Consider the following 27,675-nt stretch of genomic DNA (forward strand, 5'->3'; position numbering starts at 1 on the left):
TTCATTATTCTACTTAATTATATTTGCATGTAATTTTTCCTTCTACAGTGAGCGTCCAAGCGACTTCATTTTTGAACTTTTTTTATAATAAACTTCATTCATGTCGAGCAACTCAGTGTCTCACAACAAAATGTTCATTAACAATATATATATATATATATATATATATATATATATATATATATATATATATATATATATATATATATATATATATATATATATATATATATATATATATATATATATATATGGGGCAGCACGGCAGCACAGTGGTTAGCGCATGTGCGGCACAGTTCAAGTCATGGGAACCACCTGCGTGGGTTCAAATCCAGCTCCAGACTTACTGTGCGGAGTTTGTATGTTCTCCCTGTGCGTGGCCAGTCCAAATTGTCCCCAGGTGTGAATGAGCGAGTGAGTTGTCTGTCCCCGTGTGCCCTGCGATTGGCTGGCGACCAGTTCAGGGTGTCCCCTGCCCACTGCCCGATGATTGCTGGGATGTGCTCCAGCACCCCCGCGACCCTACGTAGGATAAGCGGTGCAGCTAATGAGATGAGATGAGATGAGATGAGATATATAAATATATGATATAAGGAAACATGTACAATATAACATGTTCAACTACATAACTGAACATGTTTGAAAAACCAAAAATATTTTTGGGTATTTTGTAAGGGAAAATACGACAGTTTGTAAGGGCATGGAGCACACTCAATTTTGGGGAGCCATAGATCTCTGTTGGGACCCATAGATTTTTGAGCATGCGAGTCCCCGGGACCCATCACTTTTCACAGGTAAGATGAACACTGAATATGCTAATAAAAGACTAAATAAACATGATGAAATTTACACTATGATAATGTGTTTAAAGGTGGTGTCTGTCACCGTAAGAACATTCTACCTGCTGACGCCATTTTTTTTGTTAGAAATCTTACCTGTCTTTCTTTGACACGCTTGAATAAACTCTTTTAAACAGTCCTTTTCTTACATTCACCATTTTCATCCTCGAATAAATGAAAATGACCAGCAGGTGCGTGAAATCACTGTCAGGACCAGAACGGAAACCGGACCCAATTGCGTTACGTTTCTCAAGTTTTACGTAAGTTTTATTAGAGGAAAGAGAAAGGGTTGCGCCCACGATCCGGTGTTCGTTGAAAGCAGGAAGCAAGTCGCTCTTGTACTCGGATGGTGCTCAGACCGCGGAAAGTGGATCTTCCGTAGCGAGCGATGGCGGTGTCAGGGACGGAAAAAAAGGGTCGGTAGCCGGGATAGGAGAGCAAAAACGTGGTTGAGGTCGGAAGCGAGTCATAAAGCCAGAATAGGAGAGAAGATGTATTCGGGGACAAGAAGAGGTCAAAAGCCGGGACGGAGAGCAGACGTGGTCAGGATCAAAAAACAGGTCGAAGCAAGAGACTTGTTTAGTGTTTACTGAGGTTCGCAGAAAAAGGGGACAGACGGGACTGGGTACAAATACTGATCAGGAGCCAATCAGAAACCGCGGCAGTTAGCGCCAAAGGAGCGGGCACAGCTCAGAGTGGTACCAATTAAAAGAGACCAAAACTGGTTCAAGAACAGCATCCAATTTACTTTGGCAAATTAATCGACTAGGGAATAAAGTATTATTTCACTAATTGATGGAAAGTGATTGTTTCAACAAACTCAGTTATTGGTACCAATACTGTCTCATTGGTGATTGGAATAAATAGGATTTTTAAATTTAAAGTTTTTACCCGTTTTCTCGAAAAAAACAATTATTACCAGCAGCGCAATTTTTGCATGAGGTTAATAATATGCAGTATTGTCGTGATGACTCATGACTTTCACCCGTGCCCCACTCGTTTAGCGCCAGCTGCTGCTGACTACCTGATTGGTTCCCCGTCCTATTTAAGCTCAGTCCTTTCACTCGCATGTTGTCAGTCCGTCTGCGAACCTGTTTCTACAAGGCAAGCGCTTTGACTCTGACAACCGTCGATCCCGCTTTTTGCACCTGTTGCCCACCCGTCCGTTCCTGATTTCGCTTTTTGTCTCCGGCAACGACCTGTAAAAAACACCCCGATCACGTTTTGCTCTCCTGTCCCTGCTTACGACCCGTTTTTGATCCCGACCACGTTTTTCTCTCCTGTCCCGGCTATCAACCTGTTTTTTCCGTCTTCAACACCACGATCTACAGGACTGGAAGATCAACTTCCGCATTAGGAACACGATCCGATTCTGTGAGCGGCTTGCTTCCCGCGTCCAGCGAGCACCGGATCGCGGCGCTGCCCTTCCTCTTTATCTCAATAAACTTGTGGTTAACGTTACGCATCTGGGTCCTGATTCCATTCTGGTCGTGACAAGTATCAATACATAAACCAATAAATAGGTCATGTAATACCTATATGTGACATAAAACAATGTATTCATTTGATTATGTATGTTGTCATGTATTTATATATTTATTGTTTATTTGTCAAGTATTTTATCACAAACAAGTTTGTTCAAACGAGCAGGTGGCCTAGTTGCTTGTATGTCATAAACACATTATATTCATTTACTTGTAAGTTTTATCATTCATTTACCGTAATTCCGGACTACAGAGCACACCTGATTATAAGCCGCACCCACCATATTTTAAGAGGATAACCGCTTTTGTACTTACACAAGCCGCACCTGTACATGAGCCGCATACGCCTACATTTAAACATGTACCATAATCACAAATTTAACCCAAACCCGACTTTGAGTCCCGCGATTGCAAAAAAAAACTGTGGTTTGAACAATTTTATTGACACAGTCCAAAACTCACAGCCGGAAAATGATACTGGTACTTAAGGTTTGATGCAGACCTGCAGAGTTCGGGTCCCGTTGAAAATAATCCAAAGGAAAAAAAAAAAGTACATTTCCAAAGGTAAGGGTGGGAAAAATATATATTCACTATTGTCCGCTGCGTCCAAAAACACGTCTCACCTTTACTCCACTTCCCATCAGCCCCCGTTGTTTTCGCCCCTTCTTTTTAATTCGCCCGTGGACAACATATCAGAATAAGTCTCTAAAATAAATACATTACAAAAATATACAGTTGCAAGTACATATTATACATGGTTACACATATTTACAAAGAAAGATGGTACACCGAGAGAGTTTTCAAAGCTTTATTAATAATATTATAACTTTCATCCCAAACCGTGCCTGTGAAGGGTAGCAAAATGCTACTAGCAACACGCTCGCGGAAAAAAACTACGGTAAACCGTCCTCATCTTCCTCCTTATAACTGACGTCATCAAAGTCGTCTTCCCCATTATGGGAAAGAGACTTTGTCATATAGATGTCGTCCCACGCTCCAAAAACAAGCTAGCAACACACTCGCAAAGTAAAGTTTACGTGCAGTAGCTCTGTTTCCTTCTTAATCGGACTGCTTGATTGCTTTAAGCTTGAAAGCTGTGTCAAGTGACTTTCTTATTGCAATTTACATGGTGAGGATATGTCTACGCTAATTAAAATTGTGCACAAGTTGCAGTCTTCCTCGGCGCATATATTCCACCGGTCTAAATCTTACCTTTTGTACTCGAGCGCTGCTGGCGGCTGATAGAAAAATGACATAAATTGGCCGCATCACCGAATAAGCCGCAGGATTGAACGTTTGGGTGAAAAGTAGCGGCTTATAGTCCGGAATTTACGGTAATTTGGCTAGGGTTAGGGTTAGGGTTAGGGTTAGGGTTAGGGTTAGGGTTATGGGTTATGCGTCGTGTATTTTGTCATAAAAAACTGTTATTCAAATCAGGAGGCGGTCCTGTTTTCTGAGCTCTACCTATGGCAGGATTGGTCCTCCATACAAGTCAAACAATTTCTCTTGGTCCTAAAGATTTCCGTCGCCAACTGAAACTGAACGCGGTCCTCCAAACCTGGAGGAAAGTATTGAAATGAGGCGGACACATCCGTGTTTACTCGGACACGGGAAGTTGATCTGGCCACGAGCCGTGAAGCCCGAGGCCGAGAAGATGAGCTTGCTCGGTCCACGTTCGGCTCGGCCGCTTCTTCGCCGACTTCAATCAGATTCTCGGTTGGAGGAAAACAATTTGCATCTCAGCTCTCTGCTTTGGTTTAAGCTTTTTCAGCGCTGTTGCCTTTACCGGTGGGGGATTACCTTGGTATTCATCATCTTTCATAGGGTCTCCTCCTTTAACTTGTTAAACCGTAATATTGACATGTTTACTGGCATCTGTTTAGAATCTGAGGGTGTAGAGGGTGATTTGTTACAGATATTGTGGCTTCATCATTTTTGTGATTTATTTTTCTTTAAAAAATAATAATACTGCTAATTAAAAAATTTAGTAGGATATAGTATGGCAAGCAGCACAGCGGCGCAGCTGTTAGCGCGTGTGCGGTGCAGTTCTAAGGTCTTGGGAACCTCCTGTGTGGGTTCAAATCCAGCTACCGGACTTACTGTGCGGAGTTTGTATGTTCTCCCCGTGCTTGTGTGGGTTTCCTCTGGGCACGCCAGTTTCCTCCTACATTCCAAAAGCATGCATGTCAGGTTAATTGGCCGGTCCAAATTGTCCCTATGTGTGAATGAGCGAGCGAGTTGTCTGTCCCTGTGTGCCCTGCGATTGGCTGGCAACCGGTTCAGGGTGTCCCCTGCCCACTGCCCGATGATTGCCAGGATGGGCTCCAGCACCCCCGTGACCCTACTGAGGATAAAGGGTGCAGCTCATGAGATGAGATGAGATGAGAAGTCTTTGCTTGCCATACTATATCCTACTACTGTCATGTCCTGCACGGTTGTCATGGCGCCCAACTGGCCCCGCCCTTTGACACCAGCTGACCTGCATTTTCCTAATGACTCCCATGGGTACTTAATCCTGCCTTTTGGAACTGCCCTTTGACAGATCATTGTTTACACTTGTTGAAAACCTGTTCATGCCTGTTTGATACCTGTTTATTCTTGTTGTGCTCGTTGGACTTTGTTGCACTTCGGTGTAACATTCTGAGAGATTCCTGCAAATTCTGTTTAATGCCGTTAAATGCCTAGTCTGTTTGTTTTATTTTTTGGTTCTCTCTCAATTCAAGTGACGGATCGTCTACGCAAATGAGTTCCTACTTCCTGCTTCCCGACCCGTTTCAAGACAGTTCCGTTCCGTTTCGTGACAACTACTACTGTGCAGAGACTTGGAGCCTAAACGCAGATTTGAGAAGGAAATTAAATGTTTTGGAGATGAAGTGTTTGAGGAGTATATTAGAAGTGACAAGATTGGATAGATTCAGAAATGAAATTGTGAGAGAGAGAACTGGAGTAGTAGTGGAACTGAGCAAGCATGTGGATAAGAGAGTACTCGGTTGATTTAGACACATGGAGAGGGAATGTTGAAGAGGATCTACAGAGCAAAAGTAAATGGAAGGAGATCAAGAGGAAGGCCGCAATTGACGTGGATGGATGGTGTTATGAGTGCTCTGCAGGAAAGAGGTCTAAATATAATGGAAGCTAGAGCTCTTGTTGGTGAAAGAAAGGAGTGGAGAGGTGTTGAAAAAGGTTAGTGGGTTTTTGGATGTGTTCTAAGGGATGGGCAGGGCACCTGTATGATGCGGCAGGGGTAAACCAGTGAAAGCTGTCGGGCCCTGCAGTTGAACAGAAGAGTGTGTTGTGTCACCCTGACCCGAGTAACATGCTTGCTTTCTTGTGTCCCGTTTCATCTGGAGGGACGAAAGTATGACCAACCTTGGTGCCGAGGTGCCTAACTTCTTTGGGTGTTTGGACATTTTGGTTGGCCATGGTCCAAAAATGTTTGTGTGTGTTTTTTGCTATTTTCTCTGTTATCGTATGTGTTTGTCTTGCTGTCAGTCACCCCTCTTGAGGGCTATGACCAAGGTAGATAGTTAGATAGATAGAAATAGTATGGGATGTTTTTTTATCCTGAGAAAAGACGGTGACTAGACGATGAAGGTGCTGAATCTGAGTCCGATCAGTTTTTTCTGCTAGTGGTCGGCTTTATGTCAAGGAAACTGGCAAAGATGGTTGCCAGGCTGTACATCACCCCCTTTTTGTTTCTTTTTTGTAGTTGATCTGATCTGGGAATATTTATCATAGCAATATTGCTCTTTTTAAAAAAAACAATATTTGTGCGCGCGTGTGTGTGTACTTGTATGTCTAGTTGTGCTCTCTGGTGTAATTCTGCATAATACTTTGGCCATTCCTGTGTATTTTATACCTCTAGCTGACACAAATAGACAGATCTGAACAAGATATGTAAAGGTGTGATACCTGACTTCATCCTAATCAATTTAGCATTCTGAGGTAGAAGGCAAATTAATTGAGGCCAGGGGTGAAGGGCTGGCTTGGTGGTTCAGGCAATCATGTAGGCTTTTCCTGGTTTGCCAGATGATTTTGCTTCACCACTTCCGTGCCTATCTTCAGAAGAAAACTAAAGGACGAATGAGAATGGAATTAGCAGGGGCAGATTTTTAGCCACATCAATATCTAAATAAGTAATCTTGGGGAGATTATTCTTTAGAATCATGGTAGGTGCTGGCAATGTTCCCTGTAATTTTCCACAGGTCTGAGCGTTCACACAAAGTCGGTGAGCAATGCTTGAAACAACAGTGAGCAACCATAATCCCAAGTGTGGCAAGATAATTCATTATCAAACATGTCCAAAACTTGACATCAAGTTACATTTTGCTGAGTTTCCGGCAATGCAAAATTATTTTTCTCTTTTGAATGAATCGACTCATGTACTATTGCAAAGGTTGTACGGCCTACAAACGTTGTTTGTTCTTACAATTATTTCACAAGATATCCATTTCTTTTTATTTCGTGATATATTTTGTCGCATAATATTAACATTTTTGGGGGGCTTATTTAGTCGGTTGCACGATACAGAACTGTATTTAATCACATTTTTTAGTGGAAGTACAATGTTGGCAACAAGATTCACTTGATATAATTGGAAATTATTTGAATGCAACACAAACTTTTTCTTCTTTTCTTTTTTTTTTTTTCAACTTTTTTTTAGATTCCTTTAAAAAAAAATTCCGAGCTTTTTTCTTTTTGTTCGCTATTTACTTTTTTCCTACATGTCTTTCTTTTCTTTTTTTCTGTCTTTTTTCTAAAATGTTCCTTCTTTTTTTCTCTTCCTTTGGTTTCTTTTTTTCTCAGCTTTTCACTACTTTTTCATTTTGGTATTTTTTTCTTTTTTGTTCTATTCCCCTCTTCCTTTAAGTCATTTTGTGCATAATTTTACATAATATTTGGTCATGTTGGGATTAAAGAAGCAAAAACAACCTGAAGAGCCGTTTAGGTCCCAAAAGAGCCGGTTCCTTTTAGTGAGCCGAGCCGAAGAAGCCGGTTCCCGACAAACTCTACTAACTTTACTCAACTTTGTTCTACTTCGACTCGACTTCAAAATACCGCATTTAGGACACAACGTCAGGGGAACCCGTGTATTTTTACCTTCATGTACTGTAACTTTGACTTAAGTCGCTTCTTAATTAGTAATTTTGAGCCCTAATTGTTATGCGCTGGCTAGATTTTCTTGTGCGCTGAGAATGTGAGATCAGTGTGCAATTGCGCACGCCCGCAGCTTAGAGGGAACACTAGGTGCTGGTGTGGTGGAAGAATCGAACATGCAAAAATCCCTCATAAAAAGAGTGTAGGACCCAACATGGCAGCATCGTCTCCCATCCCCCAACCCAAACAACTCTCATGAAGCCCCCAGGCGAACCTTGGCATGCCAATCCCACCCGGGAAAACCAGTAACGCGGGATGAGGCCCGCTAACCAACCCGTCTCAGCCTGTCTCACCCCATCCACCTTCCTCCCAACAACTGCTTAACCCATGGTACCAACTCCGCACAACTCCTCAGCCACACAGCCATCCAAACCACCTAGCCAACCAACCCCCTAGCCCAGAACCCCCAAACCCTCAAGGCTGTACTTGCCCAAGACACATCACAGGAAGTGGTGCTCCAATAACCCTGGTGGTTAAGGGATCTGTGAACCGTAGACCGAGACACTCAAAATAAAGAAAGAAGACAACAAAGGATAAAACGGAATCCTCCAATAAGAAATTCCAACCTGTACTTAAAGCTCTTCTCCCCTTACCCTTTATTTTATCATATCTCCTAGGTTACAAAAGCAGATTGTCTGAAACCGCAACACAGCGAGAAATTGTTATACTGGACATTGTAACCTGACTTCTCCAACTGCAAACTTAGCGACAGAAAACATACCCAATTATAGGTGAGTGAGGTCCTGCGTGTAAATACAGTGTTGTCAAAAAAAAAATTATAAGCCAGAGGTTATACTCCTCTTCCCCCAGTCTTATATGTCAGGACCAGAACAGAAACAGGATCCAATTGCGTTACGTTTCTTACAAGTTTTATTAAAGGAAAGAGGAAGGACTGCGCCCACAATCCGGTGTTCGCTAGGCCCGGGAAGCAAGTCGCTCTCGTACTCAGATGGTAACCCGAACACGCACGTGGATCTTGTGTAGGGAGCGATGGCGGTGTCAAGGACGGAAAAACAGGTCGATAGCCGGGACAGGAGAGCAAAAACGTTGTCGGGGTCAGAAACCGGTCGTCAGCTGGAACGCGAGAGCAGACGTGGTCCGGATCAAAATCGGTTCGTAAGTCAGGACGGGAGAGCAGACGTGGTCAAGATCAAAATGGGTCGTAGCCTGAGACAGATGGGAGCAAAAACGGGACAGGTTTGAGTCAGGGTCAAAAAAGGCTTGCCTGGTATACACTGAGATTCACAGACGGACAGAAAAAAGGGGACAGACATGACTGGGTTTGAATAGGGACAGGGAGCCAATCAGAGACCGAGGGAAGGAGCGGGCACAGTTGATTCACATTAGTAATAATGACAGTACCTCCTAATCCAAAGCTGAATGAAATGGCTTTTGAATACATATTAAAACGTGGATTACTGTCGCACCTTGATGCTAAAATCCTTCGTATTTTTCCAAACAGGTTCGTACAGCACTCTTTTTATAAACCTGGTTCATACCCAAGTTCATACTCTCGCCTCCGTCCACATTATTCCCCCCAGTCTCCTTCATGCTTTCATGAAGCGCTCATCAAGTCATGTACCAAGAGGCAAGCGCCGGGTGATGGGCTAATTTCTTCCGTGTCCATTAGTTTGGAATAACTGCTGCAGATGCTTTAAGGCTAAAGTCCAGTCAGCTGAAGAGAACATAACACAGCTGTCCCACGGGCTCACCCACCGCATTATAACAGGGAGTCGATGGCGCGAGTCTGCGAGTCGGCGCCTTGAAGTTGAAAGGTCAGGTTTCTGCAGGTCGATGAGTTTATCCATTTGTGCTGGGACGCCTTATAATGCGGCAGCGTCACTTGTAAATGTAGAGGTTATGCTGTAAAAAGTTAGAAACATTTAAAATAAGCAAAGTGTAACCCACATGGGGTATATTACCAAAAGCAGTGTCTGAAATAACGTCGGGCGTACGACTTACAAAACGTCTCCACCCGGGTGGCCAACAACTTTTTCAAGAAAAAAAAAATATGTACCGGTATATATATTTTTTGTTGTTGTTTCTGTTCCTTTTGTTTTTTTTTCAAATCAAACATTTGCTTTATTCCGATTTCGAAATCTACGTTCGGTTTGGAAATTTCGGTTTGTTTGGCAAGTTGAATACGTAATAAGACTTACCGCACTCCAAACTTTTCGTCAGGCAGATCCGCCATTGTTGTTTTGGTCTCGCACCGATCTCGGCAAACGAAATCTCGTTGCTTCGAGATGACGTCATTGTTTTGGTGGTTGTCGAGTGAAAGAGAAGTATGCCTCTGTAAAAAAACAGTTGGTATTAGGTGCAAATCAACAAAACATTTGTAATTTCTTCAGTGTTGGTAATAAGTCGAAACATAATACAGAAAGTGGTAACAACGACAATAATTCCGGCACGAAAAAAACGGCAGAGGAATTCTTCAAAAGACCGCAAAGGCAAGGAAAACACGTGTTTTGAAGCGAACGATTCGACGAAAGAAAATAAACAAAAGAATACTAACAAAAAAATGACTTTTCTCCCAAAATGGACTCAATTATATTCCTGGTTACGCTATGAGGAGGATGATAATGGAGTCTACATGTTCTATGATGTGTGCACCCAGTGTGACAAAAACTGGATTGCATAAATCATTTCGCAATACGAACTTTAAGAAAAGCACATTGGATCGGCACAACGACAATGAAAACCACAAATTAGCTATGGAAATTCCGTTGCTGCAATTGGACCTTGAGAAGGCATGGCAACTGTGGCAGGACTGCAAACCACGAAGAATATATGAACTGAAAAATCTGAAGTGATTAAAACTGTATGAATACACGGACTAATATTTCAGCAATATTATTTTGTATAATGTACAATATTTTTGTGAACTGAAAAATCTAAAGTGACAACTGCTTAGTATTACCAATTAAGTGTGAAGATTAAAACTTTTTTCACCTCAAATGCCCTATTTTATTTTCATGGTCCCAGATAGACATGTTTTTAAATATAACACAGCATTAGATGTATTTTAAAATATTTAAACGAAAAATAAATGACGGGCAGCACGGCGGCACAGTGGCTAGCGCTTGTGCGGCACAGTTCATGTCATGGGAACCTGTCATGGGTTCGAATCCGGCTCCAGACTTCCTGTGTGGAATTTGTATGTTCTCCCCGTGCTTGCGTGGGTTTCCTCCGGGCACTCCGTTGTTCTCCCACGTTCCAAAAACATGCATTTCAGGTGAATTGGCCGGTCCAAATTGTCCCTAGGTGTGAATGAGCGAATGAGTTGTCTGTCCTTGTGTGCCCTGCGATTGGCTGGCACCCAGTTCAGGGTGTCCCCTGCCCACTGCCCGGAGATGGCTGGGATGGGCTCCAGCCCCCCCGCGACCCTAATGAGGATAAGCGGTATGATTAAAACTGAATGAATATATAGATTTATATATTTATCTATATATTTGTCGCTGATTTACAATTTCAACCTCGATAACACTAAATTTTGGGGACCCATAGATCTCTGTTGGGACCCATAGATTTTTGAGCATGCGAGTCCCAGGGACCCATCACTTTTCACAGGTCAAATGAACACTGGGCATTATCATTGTTTCCAGACGTCACTGCCGTGTTTCATCTTTAAAACTAAATAACTTATTGCCAAATTTTGACTTATTTTCCACTTATATTTCTTTTTCCTATTATTTCTACCGCAAGCTCTGTCTTTGGTCGCATGTGTAAATTGGTTTCACTGTTCATCCCTGAAATCTGTAACGTTAAGTGCACATAGCATCTGATTTATCTTACATAAAAACTATATTTTGATTAACATTCGCTATAACGCGATGCTATTTTAAACGATTGATGCAAAAAGTTGATCTGGTACCTTAACAGCCACCTGACATTTTGCGTCAAAGCACAAACAATTGAAAATCAATAACACGAGACCAAACTCACAACGCTCCATCCACTGATTAATCCAGTTTCACAAATTAAAGCGGAGGAAACAGTCAATATTTGTCTCGCCTATCAACAGATTCGCAATTCTATTTTGAGCAATCATCAATCAAGGACATTTTTTTTCAAAGAAAATGTATTTTTAGTTTCACAATAATTCATATCCTCTATCCCCTTTCTGTTTCCGTCTTATGTTTGTGGAATAGCTGTTAAAGTTGATCAAACAGGCTCTGAAAATGTTTATTCCTCTAGGCCAGGGGTGTCAAAGTCATTTGAACTCGGGGGCCACACGATAGAACAAACATTCTGTCGGGGGCCGGACAAGTAGATTAAAGAGAAAGAAAAAGAGAGATGAAGAAATAAGAGAAAGAGGGAGGGAAAAGGAGAGAGGGCCGGACAAAGAAAGAAAAAGACAAGAGGGAAAGAGCGTGAGAAACAAAAGATAGAAAGTTGTGAGAGAGGGGGAAAGAAAGAGAAATATAAAGACAGAAGGAAAGAAAATAGAAAACAAAAGCGCGAAGGGTATTAAGAGAGAAAGAGAGAAAAGGAAAAAAGGAAGTAAGATCAAAAGAGGTTAAAAGACACATAGAGAGAAGGAGACAGAGGGCAACAAAGGATGAGAAAAAGAGAGACACAGAGAGTGAAAGAGACAGAGTGGGAGAAAAGGTGTGGGAGAGAGAGAGAGAGAGAGAGAGAGAGAGAGAGAGAGAGAGAGAGAGAGAGAGAGAAAGAAATTCAAAGAGAAATAGAAAGACAGAAGGAGAGAAAAGAGAGAGCAAAGCGCGAAGGGTATGAAGAGAGAAAGAGAAAAGAGAGAAAAGGAAAAAAGGAAGTAAGAGCAAAAGAGGTTAAAAGACACAGAGAGAGAAAGAGACAGAGTGGGAGAAAAGGGGTGGAAGAGAGAGAGAGAGAGAGAGAGAGAGAGAGAGAGAGATACAAGTACAGTGTCTTTGTGAGAGGCACCTGGCTTTGGCAACATCAAGTGGACATATTTCAACCTGCAGCTTGTTTTTCTCTTGCGCTTCTCCGAGTGTTGTCTCGCGGGCCTGATTTGGCCCGCGGGCCGCCTCTTTGACACCTGTGCTCTAGGCGGTCACCAACCTAAACAAGGGCACAAGACTGTAAAATATATACATCATTCCTATGTATAGATGAGAATTATCTTAAGTCTCGAGTTATTTTCGGAAATATGTTGCCGCTAGGATCATTGCACTATTGCTATGATCCACTTAGTACTGAGGTCAGTCTTCTGTGAATATTTATCAGGAGACCAGAACAGACCAGGAAACCCCAGAGCATTCGTTTCAGTTCTTTATTTAAGGAAGCGATCAGGGCTTGCGGGAGACGTGATGGCCGTCAGACGTCAGCAGCAGAGCCGGAGAGATAGCTTTGGATCGAGTGGCCGATCGGGGTGCGGAAGTCAGACAGGTCGAGTTTACCGGGGCTGGAGAGGAGATCGAAGCGTGGGACGGAAACAGGTCGGATCGGAGGCAGGCAGAAACAGGTAAGCAGAGTTCTTTGACGAACGGGAAAACAGGAGAGTCACACAGAGTTACCAAAGTACACTCTGACGAGGAGGTCTGGGCGCAGCGTGCTTAAGAGCGAAGTGCCAGCCAATCAGAAGGCACCCACATGATTGCTCCAGGTGATCAGAGTTAGTAATCATGACAAATAATTACCTATTTTGAACAAGAACAAGAGCTATTCATTTGGATACATGATAACTTTACCTTTATATGTTCATCCTTTGAAGAGTGTGGATAATAACTGCTAATTTTTCACAGGATTTTTCCCATTGGGGTTTGGTGCACCCTCCTCTAACAGATGATACCTAACAAATCGGGTCATTTTGTTTTTATTTTATGCAATTGAAATAAACATATGAATTAAAAATACCTCAAATTAAGTACTTTTGTCTCAAACCTCAAGAATAGTTTCTAAGATAATGAGATTTTTTTGCTTGGATGTTTTTTTTGTTTTTTTACCTCATATGCCCTATTTTATTTTCATGGTCCCAGGTAGACATGCTTTTTAAATAGTACACAACATTAGATATATTTTAAAATAATTAAAGGAAAAATAAATGACTGGGTGTTTTATTTGTTTACCAGTTGCAGAAAGATGGCTGACAGAGATGTCAGCTCCTTCTAGGTGAGCCTTATTTTATATAATTTATCTAAAATAAATGCAAATGTCTCCACCTAAAAGTATTTTTGTACTGTATATAGTTCATGCATCTGCTTATTTTCTTAAGGCATGATTTTTTTTTACCACTAGAAGGTACCTCGGTCCATTTAAACTTTCATGTCTAGGCAGGGGCCTCAAACTATCATCCAGCAGGCCACCATTGGCGTAAAGGCTGAAAGTTTGAGAGCCCTGCTATCGAGTGAAGACAATAAAGGTTGCACTAAGATTGTATGATACATTATTTTATCATTTATCAATTATTTTGATTAATAATGCTACATCATCAAAGGTATTATTTTGGCGAAAACAACAAAAACATCTAAAGAGCCATTTCGGAGCCGAAAATAACCGTTTCTGATGTAAGCTGAACTGAAAGAGTCGATTCCCAAATAAGAGACTGAATTCCAGTCAACAAAAACAAGACTTGGTTCGAAAAAATGTGTTGTATTCATCTAGCTGTCAAAACTTCAACTTTCAAAGTTAGTTTTAAATATGCTACAGTGGGACTTTGGTTATCGCGGTTAATGGGGACCAAAACCACCAAAAATGATCAGACATACCACCAATGCTTTTTTTTTATTTTAATTTTTTTAATTAATATTGTTTTTTAGACCCGGTTAATTTGGACCAAAACCACCCGTGAAAAGTGAAAATCTGCGAAATAGTAACCCTCCTTCAAAAAAAAACAAACCTTTGCAGTACACCCCCCTTGTATACAGTAAAATACAGTACACCATATGGAATACGGTTAGAGAGAGAGAGATTCTTGTTAAACAATCAAACAATAAAACAAAATTTAACTTACCTCTTACAATAAATTATTTTAACCTCGGATTAGGTTTGCATCCAGGCTGATTTTCTTCGCCGTACAATCGTGGATCCAAATAACCAGTGCATTTTCCATTCGCACCATGGTCTTATTCTGGGTGTTCACAACCCTTTTGGCTTCTTTCGTGAAAGATATTGCAGCAGTTTTGCAGATGTTCTTCTCTTCCTTCTTTATGTACCGTACCGTGGTGATTATGAGTATTTAGATATGTCGGCATGTGACAGCTAGAAGCTAGGACCTTAGCTCGGCCTTTTGGCTGAGAGTAAGTGTCCCGGCACCTTGGCTTTGTAGCCTATTATGAACTGACCGATAACGGATAATGGATAAGTAATAAAGAAAATAGAACAACACCCCTTAAAAAATCCCCCACCCGTACCGTGGATTAATTCAGGCCATATTGTCGGGCTACGCTCGCGTAGCTATTTCCTGCTTTCAACTTGTCCAATAAACTCACTTTTTTATTATTCGTTAACATCGAGAAGGGTATAGTACTGTACTGTATACGAAGTAAGCGTGGTCTACTGTTGTGAATGGGCCAATGGGGAGTCGAGTATTCAGCAAGTGCTGGCCAATGAGCTTGCGTTTATGGTTGTGACGCTTATCGTATACGTGCATTTCTTTGTGTTTTAAAATTTTGTAAAATGATGCAATTACTAATTCTAATTGAATATTTTGTTTTCAAATATTGTAAAATAATGTAATTTCTAATTTTAATGTAATATTTTTCATTATTATTATTATTTTATTTTTTTTATTGATATATATATATATATATATTGTTGTTGTTATTATTTTGTTTATTTTTTTAACTATTACAGGCCGTGAAGCTCTGAACCCGCTAACGTCGAAGCGCAAAGTAGCGAGGTCCCACTGTATATGCACAACATACATCACAGAGTAAATCGCTTCCTATCTATGAAAATATGGTTTAGAACACATAATATGTGTGTAGAAGAGCAGTTTTGCATTAATTTGGCGAGAGGCAGAGGGGCAAAAGGGTATAGTGCAGCTTGATGGAAGAAGCTGGCCTTGAGCCTGCTGGTTCTTGCTCTGAGACTAAGTTTCCTGTTTCCTTTTGACAGCAAGTGGAAGAGGCTGGTGGGGTAACCTGCAACTCTGGTGGCTTTGCAGGTGAGGTTAGAGTTGTAGATGTCCAGGAGGGACCTTTTCCACTGTTCCCAATAAAAAATACAATGTTCTGCATTTATATAGCGCTTCTCAAGTCAATGAAGACCTCCCAAAGCGCTTTACAATGTGCTTAACACTTTTCCCTTTCTACACCCACTAACTAACCGTTAGTGTCAACGACCTGCTCAATGGGGCATTTAGGGAGCGGGAGTCGAACCTGCGACCGCTTGATCCCGAGACAAGCGCCTCCTGAGCTACTTGCAGCCCTATAATGAGTTTTTCGTCATGACTTTGTTCATGTTGAAGAATAAATATGTATAAATTTGGATGTCAGACAGCAGTTTTTCTTCTCTTGTGTTTGAGTACACACAAAACAGATCTTGTTCACGGAGAGCTGTGAACTAAATAAACGCAGCAGGCGGCAAGGCGAGTGTAATGGCGATATTTTCTCCTCTGAGCTTGTTATGGCAAAAAACATTACAAAATCATTAGCCTCAGATACAATTTCGCCCCAAAAAGGCGACAAAAGTACAGAGTCGGCCTTGACACTTCATTTTGTTTGGCAAGGCTCATTAAAATGACAAAAGACGTTCAGGGACTGAAGTGAGATTGGAGTCTCTTAATTATTAAAAGAGAAAAAAAGAAAAAGAGAACCGTGTACCCGACGTAATAAAAAACAAAAACAAATCACATTCTGTATATCATCATGGGGCCAAAAATGCAACAATAGCACCAGATATAAAAGCAGAAAAAAACATTGAGATGCATAATAGTCAGATTAGGAAAATAAGATTTCAAATGTGCAAATATCTACTAAACCATATTTGTTTTTGCTACTTTGAAATGTGGGTGGTTGAAGGGTGGGAGGCAATCAGTGTGCTGAACGGATTGTTCAAATAAGATTCGCGAATGGATGCAAAGCAAGGATTGTATACAGTATGAAGGTATGTTGGTACCAAAGGTGAGGGTTTGAGAGTAAATGGGTGGAACAGGTTGGATGTCTTTAAAATGAGATGCTTGCGTAGTATGTGTGGAGAAACACAACTGGATATGTTAAGGACTTAAGGAGTAGAACTGATGTGGTAGAGCTTGCTCAGGGTTGATTTTCTGAGAATGTTTGGACATATGGAAAGAATGGATGAAGGCCGTTTGACTAAAAGAGTATGTAGTCAAGTCTAGTCAGTCTCAAAGGTCTTCACAGGTTATTACACATGAGAAGTTTAGGTTGTTCATATGCTATAGAGTAGAAGTGAGTTTTAAGCTTGGATTTAAACATTTCCACCGAGGTTGCAGATCGGATCTCAGGGGGAAGAGCATTCCACAGCACCGGTGCCCGGATGGAGAACACTCTCGAACCAGCGGAACACTTCTTGGCTCTTGGGATCACCAGAAGACCGGCGCTCTCAGAACGAAGGCTTCGGGCCGGAACCTAGGGGGAAATCAGATCTGAAAGATATGAGGGGGAAAGTCCATGTATGATTTTGTATAATAATAAGAGAACCTTGAAATCACATCTTAGGCTAACAGGGAGCCAATGCAGTTTAGCCAAAATTGGGGTGATGTGATCGGACTTTTTTGTCCTAGTTAAAAGCCTCGCTGCGGCATTTTGTACCAGCTGAAGACTCTTGAGTCTGGTGATTGGAAGACCGGAGAGTAGTGCATTACAGTAATCGAGACGGGAGGTAACAAACGCGTGAATTATAATCTCCGCATCCGACTGAGACAGTATAGGACAAATTTTAGCAATGTTACGAAGATGGAAGAAAGCGGTTCTAGTCATTTTCTTCACATGTGTTTGAAAGGACGGATCGGGGTCAAATGTGACACCTAAAGTTTTAAGTGAATCACTCTGTGTGATGTGACATTTGTCAATGTTCACGGCAGTTTTAGAGAATAAGTCGCGGCATTTAGATGGGATAGACCAATAACTAACATTTCGGTCTTTTCAGAGTTAGCAGTAGTGCAGAAGTAGTGGGAAATAAAATGAAATGAAGCCCGAAATATGATTGGATGGATGGGTTTAAGCGTGGGTTATTGTAATGGATGCAAGAGTGTGTGCTAGGGATGGATGTGAATCGCAAGGAATGACGAATAATGATGCGTATGATGCGGAGGGGGTAAACCAGTGTATGCTGTCAAGCCTCTCTGTTGATGAATGGCTGCATGGCACAGCAACTCACCCCTTGTTGTGCTGTGGGTTTATTTTTCGGTGTCAGGTTGTCTTGCCTCTATCCCCATTCCACTACGGGGTTACTACTTATAAATAATACACTTTTTTCATGTTTTTTTTTTTTTATCATACCGTATAAATATGTTTTAGAAGCATTGTTCCTAAATGCAAAAACGTAAAAAGATGTGGATGTTTTTTTTTATTCTGAAGGCTTTGGCACAGTTCTTACTTTAAAATCAAGCCACTGAGAATTATATCAGTATGATAAATCCCGACTAAATGGCAGGAGAGGCTTTTATTTGATCGTTTTCAACACTTAGTTCCTAGTTTGATTTCTGAATCCACTGTACTACACCATATGGCAGTGTGTAGGCTTTGGCCCATTTGCCTAGAACGCACATAATGTTAACGCTTCAAAGCTGTATACACTCTACAAAAGATAACAAACTGCCTTCGTAATCATCGGGATAAAGAGGGATGACGTTTAGTGCACGTCCAAGATGGTCATGACAACCCAAATCAGGTGATCACTTCACCAGAAACATCGGTGCTGAGGAGTTCTTGCTAAATTCATTAATCGGTCTTGCATAGGTTTGTTGTTCTTGCGATAACATGCTATTCAGCAAGCAATGTTTCCTTGTGTCATGATTGTTGATGTGAGGCACCTGGGCCAACTGCCTCGGACACTGATTGGCTGCTTATCTCTTTTTAAACCCCCGTCTTCCTGTCACCCGTTGTCAGTCCGTCTGCGAACCTCAGCTCCTGCTAGGCAAGCTTCTTCGACCCTAACTTTCTCCTGTCCTGATTCATGTTTGGTTCCATGCTCCGACCCCTTTTCTGAACTCGATTACATTTTTGCTTCACCGTCCCGGCCATCGACGTGTTTTTCCCGCTCTCTCGACACTGCCTTCGCCCGCCACAGAAGTCCCACTTCAGCGTTCCGAACGATCTGTTACCCGTGACCGACAATCACGGGATCGTGTGTGTAGGCCTTTTCCTCCTCTCTAAATAAAACTGAGAGAAACGAGCGCAAGTGGGTCCTGTCTCCGTTTCTGGTCTCTGAAACCTTGTGCTTATAATATGCATTGTTAAGATATTGTAGGTATCACAATTATATATTTATAGAAAGGACCGAAGTGAAAGATTTGCTTGAAATTCATCCTTTCCGTTTTTAGCATAGGCTTTCTAGGAAACGAGTATTTTCAAGAAATGTTCAACTGTTGTTTACTAGACAATGGTAACATTTGAAAGGCATTATTTTTTGCTAATGAAAGAAAGGGTTCAAGCTTTCTTTTGATGTGTCCTATGCCTATTGTCATAATTACTGATGTGAAGCACCCGTGGCCACTCCTTTGGTGCCAACTGCCTTGGACTCTGATTTTCGGACCCTGACTCCCACCTGATTTTGGTCCCGTCTGTTCCCCGGCTTCGACCTGTTTTTGATCCTGACCACGTCCACTCTCCTCTCCTGGCTTTCAACTTGTTTCCAATCCCGACCACGTTTTTGCTCTCCAGTTCCGGCTACTGAACCGTTTTTTTCTGTTCCCGACACCGCCATCGCTCACCACGGAAGTCTTACTTCCGCATTCAGAGCGACCTGCTTCCTGCGCCCAGTGATCACCGGTTCGTGGGTGCAGCCCTTCCTCTTTCCATTTAATGAAACGTGTGAGAAACGTAACGCAAGTGGGTTCTGGCTCCGTTCTGGTCCTGACACCTATATAGCTACAGAGCTAAAATATCTATAGACCTTCAAAAATAAGTCAAAATGCCAAAACGTTGCTGGCACCGGCACTTACCGTTTGAGAGAAAGCTCCAGCACCAAAACAGTCAGATAAATAAATATTTCGATATGTTTGAGTTTTCATTTCAGATTTCATATCCACACACCGTCAATCTCTAATCTGATTGACAGTCACCATAATCCCTTGATGGATCAAACACTTCTGGGTCAGGATGCCGCAATGCTCCCGCACGCGACAAAACGATTGCACGCTCGTATGTCAATGAGCGTGCACTTGCCGACAACGGAGAGTGATGAGCCGTAAAACACAGTCGACATGTGATCAGCAGTGTTAGGAGTAACGCGTTACCAAGGAGAACATTCCAGGAACGCAAGTATTTTCGCGTAAAATTCGGACTATAAGGCGCACCTGATTATAAGCCGCACCCAGTACATTTCTACATTTTGTACATAGATAAGCCGCACCTGACTATAAGCTGCATGTGCCCACATTGAAGCGTGATATATTTACAAAGCAAGAGTTTTAATAATGTGCAGTACCCTAACCCGTTAACGTTCTGACGACCCACCTGTCTTAAGGTAAAAAAAATATGTGTGTGTACGATTTCACCAGTCACTGAAATATGTCATGCCTGTCATTTGGCGCCAACTGCCTCAGACTCTGATTGGCTCCCTGTCACTATTTAAACGCACTCCTTTCTTTTGCCAGTCCTTCTGCGAATACTAGGCAAGGCTTTTCGACCCTGACTCCCACCTGTCCCGTTTTTGCTCCCGGCTATGACCTGTGTTTATCTTGACCACGTCTGTTCTCCCGTCCCGGCTTACAACCCGTTTCTGACCCGACCACATTTTAGCTCTCCAGCCCCGGCTATGAACCTATTTTTCGGTCCCCGACACCACCATCACTCGCCGCGGAAGATCTACTTCCACGTTCAGAGCGACCTGCTTCCCACGTCCAGCAATCGCCGGATCGTGGGCGCAACCCTTTCTCTTCCTTCAATAAAACTGAGAGAAACGTAACGCAAGTAGGTCCTGTCTCCGTTCTGGTCCTGACAATGCCACATACTATTGGAAAGCCTAAACTCTTGGGATTTAAGATAGGATGACCATTTCAAAATGGACTAATCGAAGAAACATCACAATCAGGCTGAAACATATACCCGAAAACTATAAAGCCGAGGTGACTCACCAGAACGCCCCCTGGCCATCTTTGATTTCTTTGAATGCCAGGAAATATGGCTTTTTACATCAAGGACAATCCATAGAATACAACTGTGTAAATGTTTAATCCAAAAAACACTTTAAAGTCCACAGATAAATAGAAATCCGCCTTAAACATTTCTGCTTCGTTGGATGTTGCTTCTTGTAATCCATTCTTTTGGCCGTATTATTTATGTTTACAAAAAACAGACAGGTAAAATGATTCCCAATGTGGTTGTTAGCGCTCACCTTTCGATTGACACCGTGTCCATTATGAGCGTCTGTTGATGCTAGGTTTATTCATGCACAAAGCGGGAAGATACATTTAACTCCCGTCTTCCATGGCACATATTGACTGCTTGGGTGCCCCCTGGTGGCCGTTAGAAAAAAAAACATATATTAGCTGCATATTTTCATCAACCGCAGGGTTTGAAAAAACTTTTGCGGCTTATCGTCATGATTAGTGATTAGCATCACCTGTGCCCGCTCATTTGATGCCAGCCGCTGTGGGCTACGTGATTGGTTCCCTATCCCTTTTTAAGCCCAGTCCTTTCACTCTTCAGTTGTCAGTCCGTCAGCGAACCTCTGTTGTTACAAGGCAAACATTTTGACACGTGTTTGCACCCGTTTTCTATTTGCGTGTTCCTGATTGCCCCGTCTGTCTCTGGCTCCGACCTGTTTTTGATTCCGACCACATTTGCTCTCCCGTCCCGGCTTACGACCTGTTTTTGATCTCGACGACGTTTTTTGTTCTCCTGTCCCGGCCATCGACCTGTTTTTCCGTCCTTGACACCACCATCTCCCGCTCCGGAAGTTCAACTTCCGTATTCGGATCACGGTCCGATTACGCGAGCGGCTTGCTTCCAGTCTCCAGTGAGCACCGGATCGTGGGCGCTGCCTGTCCTCATTCTATAAATAAACTTGTGGTTAATGCTACGCATTTGGGTCCTGATTCCATTCTGGTCGTGACACTTATAGTCCAAATTTTACGGCACAGTGGTGCGTTATTAATAACATTTCGTAACGCAACTGTTTGTTACAACACAGTGCATCACTCTGCTACTTTTTAAAAGCAGATCATGAATTACAGCGTCTTTTGGTCATGTAGGGTTCCTTATTCGCTCACGAAGTAATATAAAAAAGTCTCAAGCCCATTATGGCATTGGATATCACAGAAACTAGTGAGGATATAAAAAAATCGTCTGGTAAATTCATAAAGCTTGTAATTTCCATTTTCACTTGTAATATTCTAAGATGTTTAATGTGAGCACCATATGTCATACGACACATATCAAGCCGATAGTCAAATTCCTGCCAAAAGGGTCCCAGCCTTGCATTGTAAATGGTTGCATTTTTGTATGAACCTCGTTAAGGAGTCTGAAAAAAAAAAGCCTTACAAAGAATATATATATATATATACATATCATAATGAGCTTTAAAATAGCATAACATTAAATGAGCCCAAAACTTTTCATCTGTGAAGCATGGGCATGTTTATATCTATTTTGGAATACAAGTGAACACAGTTACAATGGCACCATCTCAAGCACAGAGTACGAGGGTGCATCATTTATCCCTACTGATATTCTCCCTACCATATATACTTGCATTCAAGCTATAATACAGACTACAAAATACTCAAATCAGGGTGTCAGTTTGTATGTGCATATTTGGTTGTGTGTCACCAAGCCAATAGTAGACAGCACATGAAGATGGGGCACATCTGTCAGAGATAGTCATTATTAAGACTCTTTGGTGGCTGTATTTACACAGATAAAATACATATATTGTTAAAAATTACATTGTGATAGCAGCTAAAAGTACTCACACGAGGCTTCCATGTTGGTTGAAAGAAGGGAGGATAGAGAGCCCAAAGGGCGGGCGTGGTTTATTATGCGTCAGTGAAAACAGCACACATGAGCACGACTTCACAATAAAAACATATAAGATTGATAAATGTACAAGAGATATAATTAGACTGATTATTGAAACGTTGTTTTATGTGTGTGTGTGTGTGTGAGAGAGAAAGATTGTTTTTGTATTTAGGAATATAAAAACAAGTTATTTACATAATACAGAATTCTGAGAGATTTACATCCAAAACGGCCACCTTGACAACATCTTATACAAGAACAACAAAATCAATGGGGCAAAAGTGAGTAGGGAATTAACGGTATGAGAATCCTGAATTTTGGTATTTTTATTTGAATAATTATGTTTATAATTCACTATGCCTGAAGAAAAACAATCATGAAGAAGGAATTGTTCGAGTGGTTGAAAGACAACAGACAAAATTGATATGGAATGTCTCGGCTGTGTTACTTTGCAAGCTTTCGAGCTTGCACGAGTCAAGAAATATGGAATTTTCATCGTTTCCACAGGTTTGTGTACACATTTCCTTCTATTTCTTTGATTATTTAGCCACAGTATCTTAAGCTGTTTCAGTGGATTGGCTTCAATGCGGGTACATATGCTAATTCGTAAATAGATAATAACTTTCAAGCAGGGTTGGGTAGGGTTACTTTAACTTGATTACTTTCAATGACTTTTGGATTACTCCAATACCAAATATGCTAATAAAAGACAAATAAACTAAATATGAATAAAATTACTAAATTTTGTGCAGGCTTGGGGAGTAACTGAATACATGGAACGGCAAAAATGATGTCGGCAAGCTGTTTGGATTTATTTTCATTTGGTTTCTGTCGCATTTTATGCTAGTTTTGCCAGAGATCAAAGAGATCAAAGCCAGGAGAGAAAGCTTACCACGTGTTGTAAGTTTTTTTGAATGAATGAATGAATGAATGAATGAATGAATGAATGAATGAAAATTTTATTTCGAACATAAAAATAAAAACAGGACAAAAACAATGAGTCAACAACGAAATAATGTCCCACAAAATGTTCGAAAAGGGGTAGTCAGAAGCAGATGCTTATTTTTCCTACCCCTTTATCTTCCCTATTAAATACATTTTATAGATAGCTCCCTCTTGTGTACAATACAACAAAATCTCATGGATATACTTATTACATAGGTCAGATATCAATAATTATAAGTTACAATAATCACATATTTTATACACTAATCTTCGCAATACCCATCCCTCAACGTCATAATGCGCATAATGTCACTGCGGCACCAGTGATAATATCAATAAAAATAAACACAATATTTATAACAGTTCTGATGTGATAATAGCACAATAACAACAAGTTAGCCATGGTTTGAAGTGCAGTATTTCCAGTCTCCCTCATATCCCATTTTCTTCATCTCTGTATTTCGCCAGTAATGCTTTTTTGTATTTAAATTTGAACACATGGATATTTGGACATTGTTTGATTTCATTTTGCAAATTATTCCAAAGTCTGACTCCACACACAGACACACACATACTTCTCCTGGTGGTTCTCACCTTTGGGATTTTGAATTCACCACAGCCCCTCAAGTTATAATTTCCCTCTTTCCGAGTGAATAATCTTTGTATGTTTTCTGGCACTATGTTTTTGTTGACTTTAAATAACAGTTGTGAAGTGAAAAATTTTATTAAATCATCCAGTTTCAATAAATTGGACTGCATGAATAAAATATTGGTATGATCCCGATATCCTACCCTGTGTATGGTTCTTATTGCACGTTTTTGAAGGATAAAAAGGGGCTGTAGTGAACTAGTTTAGTTTCTGTTGTCTTTTATTAGCATATTTGGTATTGGAGTAATCCAAAAGTAATTGAAAGTAATCAAGTTAAAGTAACCCTACCCAACTCTGCTTTCAAGGTAACACCAGAGTTTTGGGTGTCAGTAATCAAGGAGGTATCAGAATTACTTTTTAGATAAAGTAACTAGTAACTGTAACATATTACTGTTTTCAGTAACGCACCCAACACTGGTAATCAGTGATACTGTTCATATCTCCATTTGGGTGAGTGAAGTCCCGTGGGGTGAGTGATGGTTGTGGATGACCCCCGAGGATTTCAAGTAGAAAAGCCTCTCAAGCTAGCTTCCGTGCGGCAAAGTAACACTTTACGCTAGAAAAAGAATAAAGGACTGATGAAATAAGGACGTCCCCCACAGAGGAGCATCGCTGTCAAAGCTCTCTTCACCGCATGCGTTCCGGACTGCAATCTTGTGCAGTCGCTTCCACTTTGCTATAGTGCCTGTTCGCTTACACACCAAATTTTTTCATCCAACCTTAATTAAGCTCTATTTCAGGGTCGGGGGGGTTACTTTAAAAAATGTAATCTGATACAGTTACAATTATTACTTGTTGGAAAATGTAATCAGTAACATAATCTGATGACTTTTAAATTTAAGTGCAACTGGATTACTTTCAGTTACCTTTGGATGACTCTAATACTAACTAAATAGATAGATAGATAGATAGATAGATAGATAGATAGATAGATAGATAGATAGATAGATAGATAGATAGATAGATAGACAGACAGACAGACAGACAGACAGACAGACAGACAGACAGACAGACAGACAGACAGACAGACAGACAGACAGACAGACAGACAGACAGACAGACAGACAGACAGACAGATAGATAGATAGATAGATAGATAGATAGATAGATAGATAGATAGATAGATAGATAGATAGATAGATAGATAGATAGATAGATAGATAGATAGATAGATAGATAGATACTTTATTCATCCCCGCAGGGAAATTCACAAAATCTATCTATCTATCTACCCTGGTCATATAACTCGAGAAGGGCGACTGACGGCATATGACCACATACACAAAAACAAAGAAAAGAAAAAAATCAAAAACAAAAAAACATTTAACCAACGCCCAAAACAAGTTAAGCACCTCGGCACCCAAGTCGGTCATGCTCTCGTCCCTCCAGATGAAAACATGACACAAGAAAGCAGCCATGTTACTCGGGTCAGGGTGACACAACACACTATTTTGTTCAACAGCAGGGCCCGACAGCTTTCACTGGTTTACCCCTGCCGTATCATACAGGTGTCCTGCCTATCCCTCAGAATGTGTCCAATCATCCCACTATCCTTTCAAAACACCTCTCCACTCATTCTTATCAACCAACAGGAGCTCTGGCTTCCACTGCACCTCCTTCAATTTACTTCTTCTCTGTAGATCCTCTTCAACATTCGCTCCTCATCCATCCTCTCCATGTGTCCAAACCAAATACTAACTATGCTAATAAAAGACAAAATAAACCGTATGAATAAAAGTTAAAAATTCTGTTTAACATAAACGAAAAAAGCAACCCTGAAAAATAATTGGACGATTTTTCAGGGTTGATGGTTTTGATTTAAAAGGAGCAGCGCATATACTTAATCTTTAAGTTTAGGTAAGACAAGAAAACATTGTTTTCTAAGCTACAGTTTACATACATATTAATTTCTTGCTCTGCCAATTAAAGGGTGAATCAGATGTAAGTTATTTTATTTATGATTCTGACTTTGCCTCTCATGCAAACTCCACACACTGGGTCCAGTGGCTGCAATAGGACCCGGGACGTCTAAACATCCATTCATTCATCCATGATTCCATTATCTGCACCGCTTATCCTCAGTAGGGTCGCAGGGGTGCTGGTGCCCATCCCAGCTATCGTCGGGCAGTGCGCAGGGAACACCCTGAACTGGTTCCCAGCCAATCAAAGGGCACACAGGGACAAACAATTCGCTCCCTCATTCACACCTAGGGACAATTTGGACAGGCCAATTAACCTGACAGTCATGCTTTTGGAATGTGGGAGGAAACCGGAGTGCCTGGAGGAAACCCCTGCAAGCACGGGGAGAACATGCAAACTCCACACAGGAGGTTCAATCTCATGATCTCAAAACTGTGCCGCACACACCCTAACCACTGCGCCGCCGTGCTGCCCGACTTCTAAACAGTGAGGCCGAAATCCTGACCTGACATCTTGCTGCTCTTCACTACCCTTCATTGTCAAAATTTATATTTTTATGCACTGTGCCAAAAAAACAATTGTGACAAGAAACAGAATCAGGAAGATAACTTTAAAAGTAAATGTACCCTTCCTTCTTCCTCTGATGAATTTCATTGATCTCTTTTTGAATAGACTGCAATCATTCGTGGTTAAGCAGTTGCTCGGCTTTAATATGAAAATCTGACCTCATCTTGCAGAGATCACATGCAATAAACACCTGACAAGAGGCCGGGCTTCGATATCTAATCTTCTCCGTTGCTCTAGTGTTAGCGAGGTCACCCCCGTACCCCCTCCCGGTGGTCGCCCCTCGCCATTTTTTATTTGCGGCCCTTCAGCCTCCCTCCCTCAAGCGAGCCATCGGATTTATATTGATACTGACCTTTCGCCGAAATTAAGCATGCTGATCCCCGAGCGGCGAGAGCAAAGTTTAAACCAATTAACGGGCACTTCACCAATCAGCAGGGCGAGGCCGACGCCGAAATAAAAAATTATTCGCGCTTCATCCGAGGCCGCTCGCGGGGTAAAGAGTGTCAAAGTAATCTTATTAGGTGAGTCGTATAAAAAGAGCAAAGAAGCTCCTCGGGGTTCTAAATAATCCAGGAGCAAAGACAATAAAAGCACAAATGCTCCCCTTCGCTGACCTATACCAATGGAAAACGGTGACGCTGCCAACAAGAAATAAACACGAGAATGACTGCACGCGTTATTGGCTTTGTGTTTAATCACAGGAAGGACTCACTGACATTTAAATTGTGTGACGAGACACCCAAAAACAAAGCCATAAAACAGCTATGAACTGTCTCAGCGTCCTGAAAAATAACAAGGAGTCCAGTCATAGCTGACCCAGCACAGTTATTCGCTGACACCCAACTTGCACGGGTTGATAAACACGGGGGCTTTTCAGTTCCTTCCCCAACAAAGTCGCGGATTAGACTCAAAGAGGATACGGAACTTTGGGCAATAAGGATGTGAGTCTGTCATATGGTATTTGGATAAGAGCCCATCGTCACTCTTTCTGTCATGATTGCCGATTCAGAGCACCTGTGACTGCTTAATGGACGCCAACA

The sequence above is a fragment of the Urocampus carinirostris genome, chromosome 4 (assembly GCF_059441175.1).
Source record: "Urocampus carinirostris isolate Australia breed hairy pipefish chromosome 4, RoL_Ucar_1.0, whole genome shotgun sequence".
NCBI lineage: Eukaryota > Metazoa > Chordata > Actinopteri > Syngnathiformes > Syngnathidae > Urocampus > Urocampus carinirostris.